Raw genomic sequence first — 23,913 nt, 5'->3', positions numbered from 1 at the left:
ACCCAGTGGATGCAAATTAAGGCAAATGCTGTTGTATATTAAGAGCTAAAATCACTAAGCAGAGTAGAGGATTGAGCATATCACAAACAGTTATTGAATTTCTGCCAGGCTACATCTTACGGACTGGGGTAAATGACTTCCCTTTAATAACATCCCCTCACTGGTCTGAAGGGACAGTGCAAATGTCTGATTGCTAATGCAGCTGGAACTGCCACACACTAGGTAAAAGGATCCCATGAACCAGAAGAGTTCTAATCTTCTTTGGTAATTAACAGGATCACAGCAGGATGGCTTTAAAGTACATTTCCTATTTAAGAAGATTGTTTGTTCTAACCAACTGCTATATTCCCTTTGCTGTTATTGAGCTGGATGGCTTAATTCGGCTCTAATTTATTCATTTTTAACAATATGTCCTTGTTTCTGTGCCTCTAATTTCAGTGAAAGCAGGCTATGAATATGAGTAGAACCTTCCTAATTTAGTGAAAAAGGGGATAATGTGAAAACAAAAAGAGAAGTAAAGGTTCAAAATATCTACCTAGAATATACTGTGCTCTGGTACCATAAATATTACTGATATATTTCTCATCTTTAGTTTCAGAAGCAATGCCTCTGAGACAGAATTACTCTCAGTAAACTCTATGAGCATCCATGTATCGATGATTCATGGAATTCATTGTGGGTTAATTTTTACTTCCAATCTTGTAAAGGGAAGCCAGCTACTTAGAATATGCTTTCAAACAGACAACATCAATTGAGGATATTCATGGAAACATTCACTGCCCTCTTTACTGGGTCCTGGAAAGACAGTAAAAGAAACCTAGCATTTGTATTTCATCTTCTGGAGCTCTCTCCTGCCTTCTTTTAGTTCAACTAACCACACAGTTAACAGAGTCAGCCTCTTTGAAACTGTGGGTTATTTTTTTCCACAACTGTGATTTCAGAGCTATTATTGGTTTTCTAGTTTGTAATATAAGCCAAAGCAAAAAGACAATAACCAGCCACTTAGATCCTGCCACTTTCCCATAAATGTGTCAAAAAATGAATCAGTTTACAATATGTAATATAAGAAGTCAATTAATTCCAGTGACCTTTGTAAATGATGACAATAAAGCAGCTCTGACAATATGCCAGTGGCTTCGATTTTCTCTCTGTAAAATGAACAAGTTTAAGAAGAGGGTTCCTGCTCAGAGAGAAAAATGAAAGATGCTGAAGCATCAGCTTGCAATATTGGCAGCTTTGCTCACTCTGCCTCAAATGCCACATGCAATCTATAAAAAAAACAAAATGATTTATTACAAAAAGGAAAAGGTGTTTTATTTGCTTTTCTGCTATTTATTAAAAGTGCTGCTTTTGAAACAGACCAGATCTGATATTCTGAGGTACCTCCTAAGTTCCTAACCAAGAGGAAAAGAAGTAGATACTCAACCCTCTGATTTCAAACTCCCATATAATGTAGCATTGCAGTATTGATTTCAGTTTTTCTTAGACCTTTTCCAGGGAAAGTTTGCATGCCAGACACACATTCTTAAATCTAACCCGCCTTATTTTAAAATTGCAATCGATGACACCTAAGAACAGTGGATTCACTGTTTAACCATAGTAAAGCTCACATACATATTTTGTGGATTACAGAGATCAGTAATGTGCCCACTTGAGTCTGAGAAATACCAACACTCCAGGCCCTCAGTGTTGTCACTCAGTGTGTGCCAGTGAGTTTGGTGATTTGATCAGCACCTACAAATGCCAGATGATGGACATATGTGTATGCCTGGAAGACTTAACCATAGTCTCCCCAAATCATGTAACTATACCAGAAATAGCAGCTTCCTGGCAAGACAAGCTTCAAAGGACCATTTTTTTCAGGGTGTCGCTTGTCACAGGCAACATGCTGAGTTAGAATGCTGATTAGTAGGTGGAATTTTTTATTTGGAGGTGGTTGTTCTTGTTATTAATGGCTGAATAAACAGTGCTACCAGACTTCTAGGCCAGTAATTTAGTGATCTATGAAAAAGGTGATCAACTTATGATGCACTAACTATATTTCACTGTTTCTTTGTTCTTTTTTTTTTTTTTTAACATCTTTTGCTTTTGCCATATGATGGGTTTGATGTTTCACTCCTCCTCCCCAGTCTGAATTTTTTTGGGTGTAACATTCCTATGTAACATGGCACTTGGTATTTATTACAACCTAACTTGATCAGAAAGCTTTATAAACTGAGTTTAAAAAAAAAAAAAAACTTACCTAAGTTAAAGGTTATTACTTAATTAGCAGCCCCTGAAAATGGGCATAGGTGAGGTATCTGTTGGTGAATCTAAAGGAGATCATTAAAAGAAGGCTAATAGCAGGCTAAAAAATGAGTTCTTACTTCTAGTCTCAGTAAGGATGCTCCTCTAAAATGATTTAAAATAATGTGGCTCCAGCCAGTCTGAAGAAACACTAGACATGCGTACAGCCCACTAAAATGTTCCATGTAGACCTGGTTCTGAGAGTTTAACTACTTATGTATCATTGTTTGGCACATGAAACTAAATAAATCAGGTAAACTCTAGGCAAAACATCAGTACATCTTGTCCGTGCTGTCAAAGATAAAGCTGTCTGATATTGGCTATGCAATGAATACTTAGGAAAGCTTCACTGTGTGACAACTGAACATAGCTCCTGCTCAGGGAATTCCTCCCCTCTCCTTCTGAAAAAGTGATGTCTTGTTAGACAGCTACGAAGTCACTAGTAAAACATGATAACAATTATTTCTTTAGCCACAATGTGGCTAAAGGAAAGGAAGTCAAATCTAATATAAAGACAGTAGCTGGTGCCAGAGGATGGGAAAAGGAAGAGAGATAAATCAAAATGTTTTTTTAACTTGTTGAAAGGAATTGAAGGTCTCAATAGATGCTATTTAGAGGTCATTAAATACAGGATTAACAAGGAAGACTTAATGCCCATCTCAAATCTTTCTGAAGAAGTACAGTACCTACAGGGCTATCTACTATATTTGCATAATTGTCAAGTTTGTATACACCTGCTTTCTATTATGTTAATTCATCTTTAGGCCATAATAAGGGAAGAATTATCTATGGTGCCATTAATAAAATCACATTACACAGCTTCAGTATATGGGAATACAGAAGGGAGACATGCTTTCATAGAATAGAATTTTTTGCATTGAAAGAGACAGTAGTAGCTAGTCTAATATGTTCATTTGGTAGGTGAAAAAAACTGAGGCTGAAAGGGTTTGAAATCGTTATAATGTAATATACTGTACTTTGTATTCACCCAGCTATTGATTGGAGAGGCCCAGGTTAGAACTCCTTACAATACTTCCTCCAGCATTCCATTAAAATTCTGCCTCCTTAGTCTTTCAAATATAATGTTTTCTCAAAAAACTATCTGAAAAAAATCCCCCCAGACTCACAGATATGTGCAAAAAAGAGATATGTTTATTCAGATAATCAAGCATTCTAAAAGCAAAAGCCAATATTCAATAACAGAAGCAGCAATGATTTATTAAGTATATAACACCCAAATATTTCAAAACCGTAATTCATCTTTTGAATGTGGTTTACTATATTCTGTAAAGAGTCATAAATATTAGAGTTTTGCCCTGTTTTTAAAACATGTTAATAATGCCACTATCCTTCACTTACAGAGACTCAGCTATCGATCATCCACTGTAAGTTTTAAGGTTTTCCAAGAATTCTGAAGAGCCTCTCCACATCTGTTTTTACTTGGGTTCACTATAAATAATTTAAAGCACTTAACATGTGCCTTATTTTTTTATATACAGTGTCCATTCTCAGGATCCATGCTTTGCTTATACATCTCATTGGAAAACAATAAACATCAGGATAGCAATCCCTCTCCTTCTCTCCCTCCCCTACTCCATCCCAACTTAGTTTCTGATTTCTAGAGTCAGAGTGGGAGCTCCAGTAGGCAATGACATCTCCTTAGTATCACAATCCTCTTCTTTTCTTTTGGGCAAATTTCTCTGTTTTTAAATGTGCTCTCCAAATTTTGCTTAACATAATAGTAATTAATTGACTCAACTTGTGAGAAGGATACAAAATATAAACACAGTAATTGTGAATATTTGTTTAAAGCTCTACCATTTACAGAGCAATTTTTCAACAATTACTTTGCTCCTCACAACGATCTGGTGAAGTAGGGTAGATATGATGATGATGAACATCTTTAAGACAGGAGAATGAGGTTCTGTGAGGTTAGAGACTTGCTAACATGTTGAGGTGCAAGGGTCTCTGACTCCAGAGAGTAGAAGAAAATATGGGTGTAGCACTGGTCCCTGGCATTTCTGAAGTTAGTAATAAATGTCAGTTCCCTTTTTATTGAACTTCCACTCTAGATCTTACCCTTCCAACAACTATGTTTTTGTACCATGCCACACCATATCTGGATAGATTTTTGCAAATTAAAATCTTTATTTCTTAAATCACAGCTATTGCTATGCCTGAGTTAAATTTAAAAAAAAAAAAACAAAAAAACAAACCAAAAAAAAAAACCCACAACCCACATCTATTCTTGGAGAAAAAGACTGTATGTTGTTCTACCTACTCATCCATATGTTTGTCTGACAGCATTAGCACTTTGATAAACAGATACTTGGCAAAGGTCTCAAAAACTGGATAAAATGAGATGAGTAAATTATTTAGGGATTTTCCAGGTTACTAAAAATTACGAACAAAGTCTCCAAAGTCACTTAAGAACCCCCAATGGATCAAGTGTCAACATAAAAGCAACTTCTTTAGCATCTCCTTTCTGGTTTGTCTTGGGGAGAAAATGACACACTAAATAAGATAAAAATATTAGTTAATTTGAAAGTAAACTGGTATATTTGTAAACTATTAAAGTCAAAATGCCAGTAAACTTACATACATTATTCTGTGAGCCCTTTCTAGGGGAGATTTTGTCTGTCAAAAGTCATACAGACCTTGAAATGAATAAAAATCCCTTTAAAACATATTCTAAAGTTTGTCATTTCACGCTTTACTTCCAGGAGGTGAAGCATTCCACAGATAATCAGCTATTCTACTCAGGGAAGGAGTTTAAACATCACCACTTTTTGCATGTCTGCATAAAAAAGGCCCACTGAATCAGTTAAAGGTTAGCATCAATAGGCAACATTCTCTATTTCCTGAAGCTCCTGGGATCTAATTCCCTGAGGAACAATGCAAGAGGCACTGTTTCCCAATTGGTACAAAACAGGACTTGAGGAATGGCAGAATGTGTTCTCCCGGGATTAAGGCCCCAAAGGTGAAGCGCGGGACTCACAACACTTACAAGTGACATGAATAATAGTAGATATTTTAACTATAGAAGACATTTAAGAGACTTCGTTTTCACTGTGGTAAACAGGTTTGATTTGGACTTATAACTTTTTTCAAAAATTATCAAATTAATAACGACTACAATGAAATGAAGGCAAATATTTTAGTGGATTCATTCCCTGGGGTAACATTTGTTCTATAATTTATAGTCTCATAATGTTGAGAGATCAAAGCATTTAAGTAACATTGTCAACTAATTTGCAGCTTACCTTTCTTAAGGAAAAAAAAAATGTTAAAAACAGACGTATTTTTCAAACATACAATTCATGTTGATTTTTATGTCATTAGACTGTTTACTGTATCGCTATATTTATATGCCTCCGAAATATGGACTTTTAATGGGGTCTAAGTTTAATTCTATTTTTATCAAAACTCAGTCACTCAGAAATACCAAACACTGAACATGTTCTACAAAAAGTATTCAACATCTGTAGAATATGTGGAACCACAATGACCTTTATTGAAATTTCAATAGTTGCAGGAAATAATTTCAATATATATCTATACAGATATTTTGATTTCTACAAAGGCCAAGGTGTTAATGGCCTTACACTGCAGGTGCCCAAGGCATTGAGAACAAAAAAGATACAGCAAGTGAAGAGAGAATTGAGTCTAGGTCACAATGCTATAGCATTGAAAAGAAAGTGCAACAGAATAGAATGGAAAGAGCAAAACAAGGTGACTGCCATATATGAAAGATAAACATACTCTAACAACATATAAACTTTGAAAGCTCTATTCATAGTCATTCTTGAATGAAAAATATATAAAATGCCATTATAAGATATAACTTCATCCAAGTCAATTTGTTGTGTGACTAGCTGAACTGACTCACTTACCAAACACATAGTTTATATTTGTTCCTCGTATTGTCATTTATTACCCACGTATTTTTTACACAAACACTACAGTTGTTTAAAGAGTGTCATAAGGTGATGTTCAGCTAACTTTTTAAAATCAGTGAGGCATTTTCCAAACCACCATTTCCTTAATCAATTACTTTTTAATGAGGAAGCAAAATTTATGTAAATATCAAAGTCTCATTTTTACATTTAGGCTATAAATTATACCATAATATGCTGCTGTTGGGCAAAATAATCAAAGTAATGAAGAATTAAAACAAATGTTATGACATAAATTAATATAAGCAGAGACCTTATACATTCAAACCACATCATCTCTCTTAGACAGTCCTTTACTGGCTAAAGGAATGGTAGTAATACTGGCAGATCTCGTTTACAACATACAAACATTTTCCGTGCCAAACATTGTGCTAAGCACTTAACATACATTTTCTCATTTAATCGTCATAACAACCGTACTATGGAAGCACTATGTTTAACCCATTTTACCAACGTGAAAAATAAGGCTTAGAGAAGAAAAGTAACTTGCCATAACTAATGAAGAACAGGAAAAGGAACCTAAGTCAGTTAGCTTTCAAGAACATGCCTTTGTACATGAGGCAACACTGCCTCCCATTGGTACTGCCTAAATATAGCTAGTTTATATCGCCTTCCAAGAGTCAGATTCTCCATCAAAATACAAAAACTCCATTTATAGTTTCATATCATGCATTCTGCTCATACTAGAATATTATATCTTTGTAGGATTCTTCTTTTGTTTTCTGAGAAAGGAGTGATGCTTTACTTATTTATATTTGAGTTTCGCGATCCACTAGATTAACTAAAATGATTTTTTGCAGTTCAGTTCACAGCCAGACCTGTGAACCGGCAGCTTATAGCTTCCTCTCTCATCATTTTTCCATCAAGTAGAAGTCAACATACTTCTTTACCTGAGGTCATGCAGTATAAGTGACACGAAAGAAAAATGCAAAACTTAGCTCGTTGGCCTCAAATTTCATTATTTATAATAAGGTGTCCTTGTATCTAGTTCCAAATTTTGGACACTTTTTCCCCCTCATGCATTCTCTTTTAAATGATGAACATGAAAATAGTCTGAATACAATTTCATTGCTACTATGAGCATCAATTTTCAATGAAATTCATCAATCTTCCTCAGTATGCATAAGCTTCTAGCCCTGCAAGGTTAAGTGATGAAAGCTGTAACTTGCTTTTCAAACTGAGGATGCTGAGCCAAACCTAAAACTTTAGTAGAAGCGTTCTGTACTAGCTGTTTGTAAAACTTCAGCATTTCTTGCTGTGTCACCTCCTGAAAAGACTATCAGGGGAGTCCTTCCACTTGACTGTTCTACGAAACAAAATCTCAAAGTAAAATTAAAGCAAAAATGTTGTTGAGGATTCCTCCAGTGATTAAAAATGGAGTTTAGAGAGCTCACATCAACATATATTTTCTGTTCAAAATGAAGATTTTTTTTGAAATTATAAGCAATTAGACAACTGAAAAAATAAATTCAATTTTGAGGTGATAAAAGGTTAAAGTACTGTGAATCATGAATAACTTAACATATAAGAAATAAAGAAGGACATGTATAATTTTAAATTAAACTTTTGGGGTTTTTTTCCTGCTACTTCTTATATACAACAAAGACAAGGAAGAGGAGGAGAAAGAGAAAGAAGAGGAAGATGTTGGGCAACATTTATTTAACATGCTCCACAGCCTGGAACCTGGGTAAGCTCTTTGTTCACCTCCTCTCATTTCACTTTCGTTCCATGAGGGAACCGAGGCTTGAAATGGAGAAGCATTTGCCCACCTTCGCTCAGTGGAAAGGTCCTGATTTGAATCCTGAATGTCTGACTCTGAAGCCCATGTTATTGTGTCTTCCTTAGCATATATTTCTCTTTTTTTTTTTTAATTTCAATAGGTTTTTGGGAAACAGATGGTGTCTGGTTACATGAATAAATTATTTAGAGGTGATTTCTGAGGTTTTGGTGCACCCATCACCCAAGCAGTGTACACTGTACCTAATGCCTTATCACAGATTTCTTAGAATAAGCATAATATATTAATCCTTAGAGAAGCATTTGACTTTTTATGCAGAAGCATCTAACAACAGGCTCTTTCTACAGTTTGAAACTCAGCCAAGATCAGGAGTATATATATAATAATATGCTCAAACTTTATATATAATAAAAAATATATATAATATATTAAAATATTTATAACATATATAGATTTAAAATAAACATAATAAATGCATCAAACTTTACAGTTTTACCACATGGTACAACCTGATTAGTATAATATTATTTCATAAATAATATAATGATAATGAGCACAATATAATTCAACTAATCTAGAAGTATTACTTGTGGATTTTCTACTTAAACATTCTTATTAATCTGTGTAATTTTAGAAGTGTAATGTATGTAAAAATATCATGGTTGAATTCCAGGAGGATTTATGAACATCTAAGATCTTTATCATTTCTTAGGGAATGGAAATCACTAATGAAATAAGGAAAGTTTTCTTGATCATAAATATCTTGCAAATTGAACAAGTATAACAATGTTTTAACCTTATTCTTTTGACCCTGAATATTGCTCACCAGATTTGAAAATATTTGAAAACTTTTAAATATCTTTCTATATTTTGTAAAGATGATGAACATTTATAAGTTTAAAATTCTCCCATGAAGAGTTTTTCCTGTCCAGAATGGTAACTCCTCCTCCTTGATCACCACATTCTGCCTCCACCCCTGCTAGTAGTATACCAAATTCTCAACCCCATTTAAGCATGATGCTTTCTTTTCACATCATCATATTTAGTTTTTAAGCAATGTGCTGCTCTGGATTTTACTTGATAGAGATTTTATGTCTTTGAAAGAAGAAATATTCTAAGATAATATCTTACCACTTATTCATTTAGACATTTCATCTCATGGTCATTTAATCAACGACCATGATATAGATACATCCCTAGTCATTGAACAGAACCTTGGCATACTGATAAGGAATAATGTCTATATGATACAGCAAGTAGAATCATATATTTGTACCTGTGATGATGTACTACCAAACTCACTTGGGTACTTTTAATGTGTGATCTCAGAATCTGTAAGAATAACACCTAAGAATCCATATTTATTTTCTGCACAAAGTTACAGAATTATTGGGTAAAGATTCAAGGCTTTTTTCTTTGTCCACTGTCTACCATTTTTGTTTTAGATTTAGTGAAAAAAAAATTACTTGAGACAATCAATTGCTTGAATTAATACAGAATATATATAGGTACAACAGGTACAATAGGTATACTGTCTTGTATAATTCCTGAGAAATATACAAGAAAAATAACAGGTTAAATAGGTATATTGTCTTGTATCTTTCCTGAGAAGACTGAGAAGAGGGTATAGCTAAATGAGTTAGGGGTTTGATTTTAAGGGATCTGACTGGGACATCCAAAGTAAATGACCTCAGTTAATATGTAATAATGAAAGGCTGTGGTAAACATAGTTCCTATCTCTACTGTCCCTAATCTAAAAAGGTATACCATCCACAGTCATTTCTTGGCAGTCAGGTGATATCTCTAGGGTACTAGGTTATGTATCCTTAGGAGAAACACCTACCAAAAATGGACAAACCTCTTCTGCCCACATGTTCATGAACTCCAATTTTCATACACTATATCTCATTCCATATGGAACTCAAATGAGGGTCACCCAGAAACTGCCACCAATATGATTAATGAGTAAACTCTACACTGCCCGTCGATTTCTTTTAAAACAAAATGAGTCAGAATATAACGGAATCCCTATATTGAGACAGATGTTACAGATTTTAGGTCACTTATTAAGTGACTTAAAGACATAATTAGAACCCAAACCAGGTGACTCAATCCTTGCCCAGTGGGTATTTCATAGCACATTGACTACAATCACAGTTTTAAAAAGTTTGGACCATATGCTCCTGTCAAATCATTCTTTTTTTTAATGCATCACGATGACCAAAAGTTCTCAAACTCAACCCTATAAACTCAGCAGTGTCTTCTCTGTGAAGGGCCCATATTGGTGGAACCTCTTAGCTGCTGGAGTTTAGCAGAAGCACAATTCACTGTCATCCAGTCAGTTTTCAAGATGTCTCTTTAGATTGTCATTTTATTGACAGTAATGTGTTGCTGCTGCTTTGCATCAAGCATGTTAATTACTCGAGTCTGGAGTTTTGAGTTTGTGACCTAAAGTGATTTTAGCCGAAGAGTTATTTTGTTTTGTTTAAATCAGTCAAATAAAAGAGAGACAGAAAAATTACTAAGCGGAGGTCCACAAGTATAATGAAAGAATGGAAACCATAGAAATAGCAAGTTTGAAGTTTCATACCTATCTAAAAAATAAATAGAATAATCCAGCTTCTTCGTGCTATTCTATTAGAAACTTCCACTACTCTGGGACATTCCATCTCAAATTTAAAAAGTTCTGAAACCATTCTTCACTAATTCTCTTTCCTAGGGCCATAAAAGACTTTATAACACGTATAAAATAATTACAATCATTGAAATCATAAATCTCATTGTAAACTTATCTTTTTAAATGTTAATTAAAACCCCATTGTAGACCATATAGTATAGGACAACCAGCACTCAAGTCCCCGAGTTGCTAAAATTTAAACATTGCTGACAATAACATGGTCTTTTTTAAGACTACAGTGTCCATTTATCATAGTGACTTCACAGTTTTCGTTTCTCTCTTATTTTTACTCTAATTAGAACTTTGTGTGAGTACTAATGAATGTTGTTAAATTTTAACAATATATATTAGACTTTGTTTCCTACAAAATGTAACCATATCTCAAGTAATAACAACTCAAAAAACCTGTATTAGCATTTCTGCAGATTTATAGTTATAATTGTACTTCTTTATCTCTATCTATTCCATTGCCAACAAGCATACATGCATACGTTTATACTTTCACACACAGACCAATACTGGATTTTTTTTAATATTTGACAACTACTAATAGTTTTTACCAGTTTATAAATAATTAACTAAGTCTAGCCACACTGATTTGCACCTGCTTTCCAAGGACTTTTTCTTCTTCTAAGACATGTCATATAACTAACATGGTAAATAGCATGATACATTTTTAGAATTATTTTCATAGAAATAACCAGAAAAATATCTACTAGGCAAGCAAAATTCTACAATCTTTTATGATAATCAGAGCAAAATGGCATTTAAGTAGTTTTATTTTGCTCTGCCATTTCTCCTGTTCCAATATTTTCACCTATAAGTTTAAGTTACAGCAAATTCTAATGAGTTCTTATCCATATGATGACTTCTTAATATGATAGTGATTAACATTTAGTAACCACTTTGTATGTGTCTGGTGCAGAAGAACTTTTTTATACTATGAACTTTTAATGCATTATTTTATTTAATTTTTACAACATCCCTTTGAAGTAGATACTATCATCACTCACCTTTCAGTAGATGAGGAAACAATGGCTGCAGCAGAGAAAGAATGAGAGTCCATGCCTGATCCCTTAATGACTAGGCTACTTCTATTGAACACCATTTTGAGAGTACCAGAGAGCAAAATAAGGCATTTGAATTCTCAATTCAAGAAATCTTGGGGTTAAGTGTGAAACAAAATGAGAATACTGAAAAGTGATACTCCTGTAATATGCATGTGGGGGAAAAGCTACATTTTCATTTTCACTTCCCCAGGTTAACACTCTTCATATCTCTGAGTTTGGGCCTATATTCAGGCAACTTTTTTGAAAGGCAAATTTGCTGGAGGATGCCTTCATTCATGCATGCATGCACATACATACGCCTTTACTATTCACATCTTGAGCCAATTTTGCAGAGTTGGAAATGATGAAACTCCAGGTACAGGAGAGACAAAAGTCATATGATTTTCTTTCTCCCACTCCCTCTGTGTCCCATTTTCCTGTAAATGTTTAGTTCTGTAATCCACAGTTCAAATTTATTGTAAAGAATGAAACAATTTCTTTTGTTATCTGCTTTAGATTTACCAAACTCTACATTTTGTTCTAGAAATTGTTCTCACTTCTGTTGTTAATGCTCCATGTTTATATATTTTGATACGATGTCACTTTAGTAACTAATACCATCACTTCTATTGAAGCTGATATCAATTTTTTAAAAGGCTGAGGGGATATTGTATGTGAAACTACTTAGTATGGCTGCCAGCAATAATTTTAAATCATGCTAAATAATAGAAAAGTCTCATCATTAATCCCCCTATCTAGTCTTTTTGATTCGGGGTTTTTTAGAACAAATGTTAAAGAAAAATTTTTAAATGTGAAGAAAAGGAAAATTAATAGTAGGGATGAAAAGTGTGGAGGACTTGCCACAAGCAATGAGATGTTAATGTATTCACAATAAGCTGTAAGCAACACTTCTTATCAAATTAAAAATATGCGTACAAATACCCAGGCTCTCATCCCATTGGAAGGAGGGCAAAATCTATTTAGAATGAGAGGGTCATGGCTTCTAGAACAGTGGGGAAGACAGGAAAAGCAGAGAAAAGGGGACAGTCCCTCACACAAAAGAGGAAGAAAAATAAAAAGAAGAGATGGGGAGTTCCAGATATAATAGCTCTTACAAGTGATTTGGGACTAAAATGTGAATCTACTTGCCAGAATACAGACAGCAGAGGCATGACCACAGACTTTCAGAAGCTCCCAGTCCAGAGCTATTTCCTACTTTCTTACTAAAGATCTCATTGAGACAATAATATATTCTTAACTCTGTAGATTGCAAATATGTATTTTCAAATAAAATAACACAAAATCTTTGAAGTGCCCTTAAAAAATTAATTTGAGTCTTCTTCATGAAATAAAGAATTCTTATGTCAATAGGCTGAAAAATTACAAAACAGATGTCAAATAACCTTCATTTTGCAACAACATTCTATGAATCTGACATCTAGTTATTTCAGTTAACATCATGTATAAAACTCAGAAACTCAGAAATTATGCATCCAAAGAAAGGAATACTAATTCACGACAGCATGTTGAAAATAGCAGATGAGAACAATACACCACAACAGTACATAAACTGGCCAAATGACACTGCATACATTCACGTCTTCCATGACAACAAAAACTTACTGACAATTGACATCTGGTTTGCTCCCTTATTCTGCAAATCACAAAAATGGGTTGCTGTAGCAACTGCCACATGAAATTTAGTTGGCTGGGGGGAAAACACCCTTAGAGTACTTTCTAAGAAACAAATACAGCATGTATTTTTATTGTTCCTCCCACCCTAAATTGAACAAATCTCCTGACAGGTCTATTTTCTCATAGCTTTAAAAATGGGCTTGCTCTCTGTTGTTTGCATTTATATTACGTGTACTACCAATTTATGCAAATGGTGAAAAGAAAAAAATCCATAAAAATATAAAAGAAATAGATGAAGATTGCCTGAGTCACATGAATGTGATAGGGCCATTGCCTTTTATAGCATCCTCACTTTTTCTCATTGACAGCTCTTTTAGCCAGTTTAACTCCACTGATGTATGCATCAAATCTATGAGTGACACTCCCAGGAATACACAACACCTCAATTCTTAATGCACCAGCAAGGGCACGCTTATTTTTCTGAATCAGAAACAAAAGCAAGTACAAATAATAGGCAGCTAATTTTCTTAGAAACATATTTGTAATCTCACAGTAACACATAACATAGTCTGTTTCCAAGGATACAGCAGAGGACCTTAGAACATATAATACCAACATTGGTGCACATTAGAGCAGACAAATTAGCACCTACACGCTAAATAAAATGGGAGGAATACTCATCCCTTACCTACTTACTTCTTAACTGGGAACTAAGAGAAGAGGCAAAGTATCTGGAACATTTAAAGCCCTGAATGTGGAACAATTAAAGCTCAAGTCATTGTTCTCCTTATTTAACAGCAAGTTTGACAACTGTTCAAACTCTACAGACGTTGGTCTGATGTGGGAAGGTCAACTTTTTTGAAGGATCTTAACTATCATCCCTTGAAATAATAGAAATCTCTTCTCTCTAGAAACTCACTGGTTTTGAGAAACTCTCTAAGAAAAACAGTCCAATTAAAAACACACAAATAAAATGAAAAACAGATATGTCTTCTACCATCACCATTTTTGCCACGTGTAAACTTCTCATGAACTTCTCACCACCCGAGGCTTGAGATAAAGGCTCGCTATTTTGAGGCAGAGACTCAAATATAGCAAGAGTTGATGAAGTATGGCTGCTAAGAGATGCGAGGGACTTATAAATAACATTAAGATAACAGCAATTAAAGTCTCGGTGTGTGAAAATACTGTATATCTAGGATGCAGATAAAAACTGTCCTTACAGATCTTGCAGGGAAAAGTACCTGACTATACTGTATAAAACTTCTGCTGTACCATTTAATCATACTAAAAAAAAAAAAAAAAAAAGAATCAACACACAAATAGATTTCTTTTCCACTGTTCTCAATTTAAAAATAATTGGAGAAATGTGTTTTGTTTAGAAGAGTAAAGGAAAACATTCATTCGATAGTACCACATAGAATCATTTGCTTAATAGCATTTCTAATATGTTATGCATTTATTCAATCTACTTCTTTCTATATTAAAATGCAAAAGCAATTACTCTGGATATAAATCCTAGAAAACAATCAAAGTTTCTATTAAATCAGAGGAGAGACAGTTAAGCTGCAATGTGATTTGCAGATGCTCATGAATAGACAATACTTAGAATTTCTCTCACTAGAATGTGAAAAAGATAGATGGGAGAGATTCAGAAACTTCCTTCTTTCCCCTTTCCCTCTGTCTCTCCTCCCCTCCCTTCTTCCTTCTCTCTTTCCTCTCCCATTTTTTCCTTCTTTTTAGACAGACTTTGAAGAAAAGTTTTTATATAAAGTCTAATAATTTAAATTATATGGGCATGTAAAATTGCCTTATATTACAATGCCAGCCCTACAGCAGGTAGAAAATTCCTTTCAACATTCTATTGTAAATAGTTTATACTCAACTGATCAGTCACAGGGGAATATGGGCAGATTCAACCTCCTACCTCCTTTGTCTCTAAAAAGAAATTCTGGGTAGTTCTTTGTATACTTATATTAAAGTCATTTCTGTTCAGTAAAAACTCAAAATAAGCATGTTGAAGAAGGGGCAATGGAACATGAAAGCAATGAATAAAAAGATTCTGTGCATGTATAACAAGCATTCTGTATTTTACCTTATCTGAACAGAATTTTAGAATCTACATGCTTTAATTGGGGCTCTAGTAAAGTAATAATCTCAAATATGAAATTCAATAGATGCGTCTCATGCTCTGATTAAATGTCAAGGCCACAGATTTGTTATTTCGGATCTAGTGAGCAATAATTTTGTTGGCTAATAATAAACTCCCAAAGATTTATTTGCAACATTTGGCTGTCCATTTCAAAGCTCTGGGTCATGCTATAGTATTTCCAATTCTGCAGATAATATTATAGAATCTAGCATGCAAAGCTTAAACTTTTAAGTAAATTTTACTAGTTTCATGTGTGCTGAATAGACTTTGAGTTCTTCTGCTGAAATTTTGCACCAAAAATATTTCCCAGTCTCAATTTGCAGCAGATATTGAGATATTGTCTTGATTTGCATAAACTTTTCCTTAGCAAAGTATATATGGCTTTCTTTACAATACTGTTTTTTATTTTTATTTACAGAATACAGTACACTGTCTTCTGTTAAGTGTCACTTTCTAGTGCAGATTCTTAACCCCAGTCTAGGTTTGGAGACACAAACCTCACAGATTGTTGATGTATTACATTTGATCACTATCAGCTGGCAACAAGCATAGTCTGGCCTGCAGCCACACCAAACCAATTTTCTCGAGGACTTTTCTCAGTACTTAACACTCAATTATATTAATGTTTATTATTGCTCTTTTTGTTGTTGATACAGCTTTTTACATTAATTCTGGAAGTCTGTGGCACTTCCAGTCATTAAGAATATATTATAACTTAAATTACATGATTTTCTATATTCTCCAAATACAAATGTCACAAATTTTAAGAAACTAATCTGTATATCTTATACCCCCACTACACTGTGCTATTACTAGAGATATAATCTATAAAAATCAATTGAAAACCATATCTCAAGTACAAAAAGATATACAAACAAAACATACGTATCTCTATTAGTTTCCTCACAACGGATTTATTCAAGATATAATGAGAGTAGACATTGGATTAGAAGAATTTTTATGATTCTTTTTAAACAATCACAGATTTAATTATACACTTCTAAACATACTACTATTTTCAAGTGGGTTTTGTTACACTTTTGTAATCTCCTGAATTAAAAAAAAAACACACATATTTATTTTTGTTTGCCAAGCTTATACCATCACTAAATAGTTCATGCATACAAACCACATGAGTCAATTCAGCATTCACCAGCAAAATAAGGGTCACAAATGAGTACCTTGTACAGCAAATTTGTTTAAATGTATAAGAAGATGGAAGTTTATAATTAAAAGCAACTGATATTCATTCATTCAGTAGACATTTATTGAACTACAATGCCAGGCAATATTCTAGCTAGGCACTGGAGATATATAGCTCTGAACAAAACAGGAAACAACTTTAATATAGCTAACATTCTAGTGGAGGTGATGGGAAGTAAGCAAAAAAGAAAAAGCAAATAATTTATAGCAGTCTTAAATGATCTATAAAGAAAACAACATGGTGAGAGTGACTTCACGGGGTATTTTAAGTAAGGTGGTTCATAAATAAGGTATTACCAAGAAGAATTAAAGACCAAATTAAAGAACAAACATCTAAAATGTGTAAAACATTTTCAGTACAATTTAACATGTTCATTGACAGCTACATGATTAACTATTAACTTTTCTTCCATAATTAAGCTTTTTTTTCAAGTCAGTTTTCTAAGGTTTGAGGGAGGCACATCTCATACAAGAGCAAGAAAACTCAATCATCATGCTTATGAACTACAAAAGCATCTTAATTAAGTTTTAAAAGAAAGTATCATTTAATTTCACTGTGCAAAGAAGACAAGTCAGCATTGTATAGGCTTACGCAGTGAGTAAGACATAGGTCTAGACATGAAGGTGTTTCATTAACAACTAGTAAGGGGGCAATCAAGTACATATATCTCTATAACACAAAGCTTTATTACACAGAGCTCATAGGAAGAGGACTGAAAATGGAGTCGGGGACCTGGGACAGAGTTCAGGAGCCATCACTGATATGGCCCTCCAACTTTGACCACCTCATGAAATCTCTCTGAGTCATCACCTGTAAAGTGGGTATAACTGAACATGCTGACAGGATTGTTAGGGGAATCAAGTAAGGTCATATATGAAAATTGAACTGAATTTGTACATTATAGCACATTATGACTGTGACTACTATTGCTATTTTTATTGTTTGTTGCTATTGTTATATGATGGAAAACTGAAGTTAATGGAAAGGGCCCTTAAAAAGTCTTCAGGGGCCGGGCGCAGTGGCTCATGCCTGTAATTCTAGCACTTTGGGAGGCCGAGGTGGGCGAATCACAAGGTCAGGAGTTCAAAATTGGCCTGACCAATATGGTGAAACCCTGTGTCTATTAAAATTACAAAAATTAGCGGAGCATGATGGTTCTGTAGTCCAAGCTACTCAGGAGGCTGAGGCAGGAGAATCGCTTGAACCCGGGAGGTGGAGGTTGCAGTGAGCTGAGAACATGCCACTGCACTCCAGCCTAGGCGACAGACCGAGACTCCTAAAAGTATTTAGGATCTGAACTATACTAAAATATGCAAAGATAAGTAAAGCATCAAAGATCCTATCTGTTCATGGATATTAGACATAAAGACATCACTAGGGAAAATGATATTCTTATTCAAATCTCTGTTTCTCCATACAATTGAAAGGAATCAGTCATTAAAGAAAACCTCAAAACTAGTATTTTTCAAGTCCATATCCATTATTGTGACAGTTTAATAATTTTTCTCATATATTTAGAATAGCTTTTATTCACTGAAATAATATATTATCTTCCAAGAAAACATAAACAATAGCAGGAATGATCACAAATATAGATTATATCTTACTAACCAGTGTCATGAATTATAATTAACAGAAATCACGAAAAAGTTTTATTCCTTTCTTGGTCTGGATGTTGAGCTCCAAGCCCAAAATGGTTTATTATAAACTTTACTACATAACTATCTTAAGGAAAATATATAAAAACATAAGTATAAATATCAAAACATAAGTATAGAATACAAATAACTTAAAGTTCAAAGAATGTTTCTACATATATGAAATTAATGTTGAGTAATTCTTGATTGAGCAATGTGAAATATTTCTGCAACAGACATTAACTTGTAAATTAAATAACTTTCCTTCACAAAATAATTTTGTCTTGGCATATTGGAACAGTAAAGTTAGGTGAATGTCCCAGATCAAATTTAAGGGATTCCAGATCTTAAACCATGTGACTGTGAAGGGAAAATTTCTTCTCCTAACTCAGATCCAATAATCGAACACTATTCATTTTATCCATAAAAATGTATTAAATCCTACCCTGTGAAGCTGCTATAACATAATATAAAACCATTCGCTCTTCTGAGCCTAAACTGATAGTCTGAAACATAATCCTAAATTATCTGGAGAGAGTTTATCTACTAAGAAATTTTCCCAAACAGGTGATTTGTCACTTAGCTTTCACCTAATCCATATATGAGATGAACACCAGGCTTCTAAGAGGGAAATGAATGCAAATTTACAACCTTGTTTTTAAAGAACTCTTTTTCTCCACTAAGATTTAGAACTCCCTTTGGGGCTCTAGTCATGTATAATCTTGCAAAAAGACACTTAAGTGGGCATACTGCCTATGATCTTCATGGGTAGCAGTTGAAAAGAAAAAAAAAAGAAAGGTAATGTTACCAAGGGCCTATATTGTCCATTAACACAAAATTAAAATTTGGTATGCATCACAAATTGTACTGCTTTCCATTAAAAAAAAAAAAAGCCCGTTAGTATTTTTACTTCCCCCCTTAACTTTAGCCCTCTCTATTTAACACATAAGGCAAAATGTATTTCTTTTATCATGTCACTTTTTTGGGGGATCTCATATTTCCCAAATGTTCATAACCTGGTATAGACTAGTTCTTAAATGCTACAGTAGTCAAATATTGTAAACACATTAAAGAAGAATTTACCATAAAGCCCATTATGAACAGAAATAATGTGATTCAACTCATGTCCACCTGCGTCAATAGTAATTTTAAATGAATTCCAGGGGGTTGTAGGCAATAAAATTTTGCAAGGTCATCTACATAAAGTAGTCCTACATAATTAACTTCAAATAGAGAGCTATTGTGAGGCCTCTATAAAGTTAAGTGACTGCACTCCATCCTGGGTGACGAAAGGAGACCTTTTCTCTAAAAAAGAAAAAATACATGTCTTTAAGTTAGGTGACAGGAAAAAGGAAATGCAAAACTTTATTTATTTATTTATTTATTTATTTATTTATTTATTTATTTATTTTTGAGATGGAGTCTTGCTCTGTTGCCCAGGCTAGAGTGCAATGGTGTAATCTTGGCTCACTGCAACCTCTGCCTCCTGGGTTCCAGTGATTCTCCTGTCTCAGCCTCCCGAGTAGCTGGGTTTACAGGTGCACACCACCACGCTCAGCTAATTTTTGTATTTTTAGCAGAGACGGGGTATTTTTAGCAGAGACTGGGTTTCGCCATGTTGGCTGGTCTCAAACTCCTGACCTCAGGTAATCCGCCTGACTTGGCCTCCCAAAGTGCTGGGATTACAGGCGTGAGCCACCACTCCTGGCCCTGGAAATGCAAAACTTTAACCTGCATATAGTGCCTTTTATTTCCACACAGGAAATAAATAACAAAGCTTCACTGACCTAGCATGCATCAAGAACTTTAATTCTGTCTGTTACTTTGTACTTCAGAGTGCCACCATCTCACATTAACCGTTCAACACAAGTGTTAGGGAAAGAGCTCATATCCTGTACAGTAATGAATTTCCACTCACAAAAAGATGCACAAACATGCACACAGCCATAAATATAGCCTCCACGTCTTGGTTGAAACTCAAAACCATAATTCAGGAAGTTTTTTCAAAGCTTACGGTGGAATGTTTGCTGTTCTATTTTTAAAACATTTTTGTATCCTCTGGACACAAATATACCAATGTTGTTTTAAGCAGATTGTCAAGAAGTTAAGCAGGAAACAAACCATAGAGCATGAGGGAAATCTGACACACTTTTAAAAAGAAAATAGACAATACCATGCTTATAATAAGGAACTAAAAATACAGACCACATTGCTATTATCATCTCCCTTAGATATAGTAACAGAAAAGCACCATCCATCTCTGAACTCATGGCAGGCATCAGCTGACACCAGCACACCCGAAAATGTGGTGCTATAATTTAGTCTCTTGTTTACTGCATTTGAAAAAATTCTTTCAAACTGAAAGAGCTCATTTTATTTCCTTTCTTTTGACACGTTTTATCTTCCCAATTCTTAGTAAAAACGTAAAACACTGATATTAGTGTTGTTTTATTTAATAGCAATGAGAACCAATACTTTATTATATGCAGAATAGAAAGTGAACTACCCAGAAAGATTCTACTCCGAGTTCCTTCAGAGGAATGTTCCTCCCCAAAACATAATTTTAAGATTTCTGTAATAATATTGTAACTAAAATGTTCTTCATTCTCTATCTATACTGTCATTGGACTCTTGTCCACAGGTTTCCTTATCTTCTTTACAAACCAATGACTTTCTATTCTGTCAAATTTAATCAAGGAATACAAATGAGATGAAAACCTTTTTGCTGCCATCCTTTTACAACATATCTATGCTTCAGAAACCATCCCTCCTGAGATTGATAAAAGCATTTACTTGTGGCAATCAATATGGAATAGTCCTTTTTTTTTTTTTTTTTGTATACATGCCTATCATGTCCTCCCATGTAAAAGGCCCTAGAGAGTAGTGCTTGCAAGATCAGAGAGCATAAGGCAGCATACTCGTGTCTGTTCATAAAACCAACTCAAGCTGCAATCACTTCATTTCTTTCTTTTATTTTAACTATACCAGGGAGATGGACAGTCTTCATGTGACATAAAGAATGGAGACTTCAAAGACAGGATAGTTGGCTATCTTCCAATTAAAAACATGACTTAAAAATGGTTTAAATTATCTGGATAATTACCCCAAATGTTTTCATCTGAAATGCAGGATAATTGGAAGTGGGTCTACATGAGACACACATTTCCCAAACCACTGTACTGTGAGGCACAATATAAGTCTTTCTCCTGTCATTCAAGCAGGGAAATCTCCACATCTTTGGTAATTCCTTTGAAGATAAAAGGATGACATCATTTACCAGTCATACTCTGCACTAGCTTCTCAAATAAACTATAAATAAATGACAAGAATGAGCTTTTAGAGACCAAAACTGTCAAGAGAATAAGGAAAGCATATTTGGGCAGACTTTTCCTCTCAATTGGGCAGACTTTTCCTCTCAATTTATATGAAATTGTAAAATACAAATTAAAGTCTAATTAAATCCCTCAAAACATCTATTGATAGAAATAAAGATTGGACAAAATGGGAAAATTTAATGCATAAATTTAGTCAATCACATTCAAAATTTTCTGAACAGAACTGAAGTCTCTCAGTGTACACATACACACAAATCTACACACACACACACATACACACACATTTTTGCCAGGAAAACAATGATTTCTCTTATAAGCATAAATAAATTACTCCTGACATACAAATTTTTCAAGTTCTTCAAAATTTTCATGAATTTGTACAGGTCCTAAGAATCTTTTTATAGACTATTTCTGATGCGAGTGAAATTAGCACGTTGTCTATCTCTATGCCCTAGTTTGAGACACATAAAGCGTGAATAAACATGAAAACCTAAAAATATCATAAAATATCTGAGTAAATCCTATCAGTATCCATCCAAGTACACTGTATTAAGTTTGCACAAAGAAATATATTGGCTGGGTACAGTGGCTCACATCTGTAATCTCAGCACTTTGGGAGTTCAAGGAGGGCAGATCATGAGGTCAGGAGATGGAGACCAGCCTGGCCAACATTGTAAAACCCCATCTCTACTAAACATACAAAAATTCGCTGGGCGTGGTGGCAGATGCCTGTAATCCCAGCTACTCGGGAGGCTGAGGCAGGAGAATCATTTGAACCCGGGAGGTGGAGGGTGCAGTGAGTGAGCTGAGATTGTGCCATTGCACTCCAGCCTGGGCAACAGGGCGAGACTCCATCTCAACTCCCCCCACCCCAACCAAAAAAGAAAATAAATATATTGAAACCGTTTTGAGAATATTTAAGGTTACTACAAAAATTATATAATAATAGAATTTGAAGATAATTTTTATTTTAGAAACGAAGTCACTAAAGGTCACAAGGTCTCCTACTAACTCCCAGGTCTGCATACTTATACAATACCCTACTGTTAAAGTGCGGTGACTTAACAGAGAGGCATCACCCAAATAGAGATCTCTAGTTTAATTATAACTTGAAGCAAATTTTCCATCACTATTTCCCAACTTGGAAAACAAGATGATTATACTTCAATCTAAGATGAGTGATTATTAAGGATAGTGAATAAATGAGTGCTTTTCCCAGAGAGACCTACACTTGGGACTGCATAAATGCTAAATAACAAGGTAATCATAGAAGAAAAGTTAAAAAAGCAAATCAGGCAATCAAAATCCATTGGCTCTCAAACAATATTGAATAATGTACTGTTATGCCATATTGTAAATTAGAATTCCCCAATATACGGAGTGATGCTTATAAGAAAAATTATAAGCATCAAGAGACAAGTTACGGCTTAAAATTATCATTTGTTTTACTAATCATGTACAAAAGTTAACTTCACAAATATTGCTATTAATGAAGTACTCAGTTGAGCAAAATCAATAATTAAAAATAACAAATCAGAATTTTCATAATAAAAAATGACAGTATCATGACAAGCTAGTAATTTATGAGTACACAGAAATGACTACCCAAATGTGAAATACTCCTGTGATTAAGATTTCATTCCCCGCTCTGTAAAAGAAAATTATAAAGAGAGATTTCTATACTGTAAACTACCCTTTCTAAATTATAGCTGTACTATAACTAGATTCCATAAATTTGATGTATTAGGGTGACACATTTGCAATTATTATATATATATGTATGTATGTATGTATTTTAGACAGACTCACACTCTGCCGCTCAGGCTAGAGTGTAGCTGGAGCAAGCTGGGCTCACTGCAGCCGCCGCCTTCCAGGTTCGAGCAATTCTCATGCCTCAGCCTCCCGAGTATCTGGGACTAGAGATGCGCACCACCACACCTGGCTAATTTTTGTATTTTTACTAGAGACTGGGTTTCACTATGTTGGCCAGGCTGGTCTCAAACTCCTGGCCTTAGGTGATCCACCCACCTCAGCCTCCCAAAGTGCTGGGATTACAGGCATGAGCCACCGCACCTGGCCGGAATTATTGTTTAAAGAAAACTATCCCCATGTAGCACAAGCCTCAAATTCTAAAAACAAGAGAAGAAAAAAGATAAAACATCCAAGATTCTCTCAAATCTGCCCAAAGCATATTTTGAGACTCAGGAGAGAAAATTGTGCTATTTAAGTTACTATTGGTTTCTC

General features: G+C 34.5%; 2 protein-coding genes and 1 pseudogene across 15 annotated transcripts in view; 1 reads left to right on the top strand and 2 right to left on the bottom strand.

The window, feature by feature from the left end:
• LOC105475279 (inner mitochondrial membrane peptidase subunit 2) overlaps positions 1 to 23,913 on the bottom strand; it is an 886,283-nt gene that overhangs the window by 425,958 nt on the left and 436,412 nt on the right. The gene's annotated exons all lie outside the window — the stretch shown is intronic.
• LOC105475274 (leucine rich repeat neuronal 3) overlaps positions 1 to 23,913 on the top strand; it is a 33,600-nt gene that overhangs the window by 1,007 nt on the left and 8,680 nt on the right. The window contains exon 2 of one of the 2 annotated variants that reach the window (XM_011730374.3): positions 7,848 to 7,929. The exons of the other annotated variant lie outside the window; for it this stretch is intronic. The gene's annotated coding sequence lies outside the window, so the exon portion shown is untranslated. The remainder of the gene's footprint in view (positions 1 to 7,847; positions 7,930 to 23,913) is intronic. 2 annotated transcript variants of the gene reach the window in all.
• On the bottom strand, positions 17,136 to 17,212 carry LOC112425582 (small nucleolar RNA U13; annotated as a pseudogene).

The sequence above is a fragment of the Macaca nemestrina genome, chromosome 4, assembly GCF_043159975.1.
Source record: "Macaca nemestrina isolate mMacNem1 chromosome 4, mMacNem.hap1, whole genome shotgun sequence".
NCBI lineage: Eukaryota > Metazoa > Chordata > Mammalia > Primates > Cercopithecidae > Macaca > Macaca nemestrina.
This window is presented reverse-complemented; position numbering and strand designations above follow the sequence as displayed.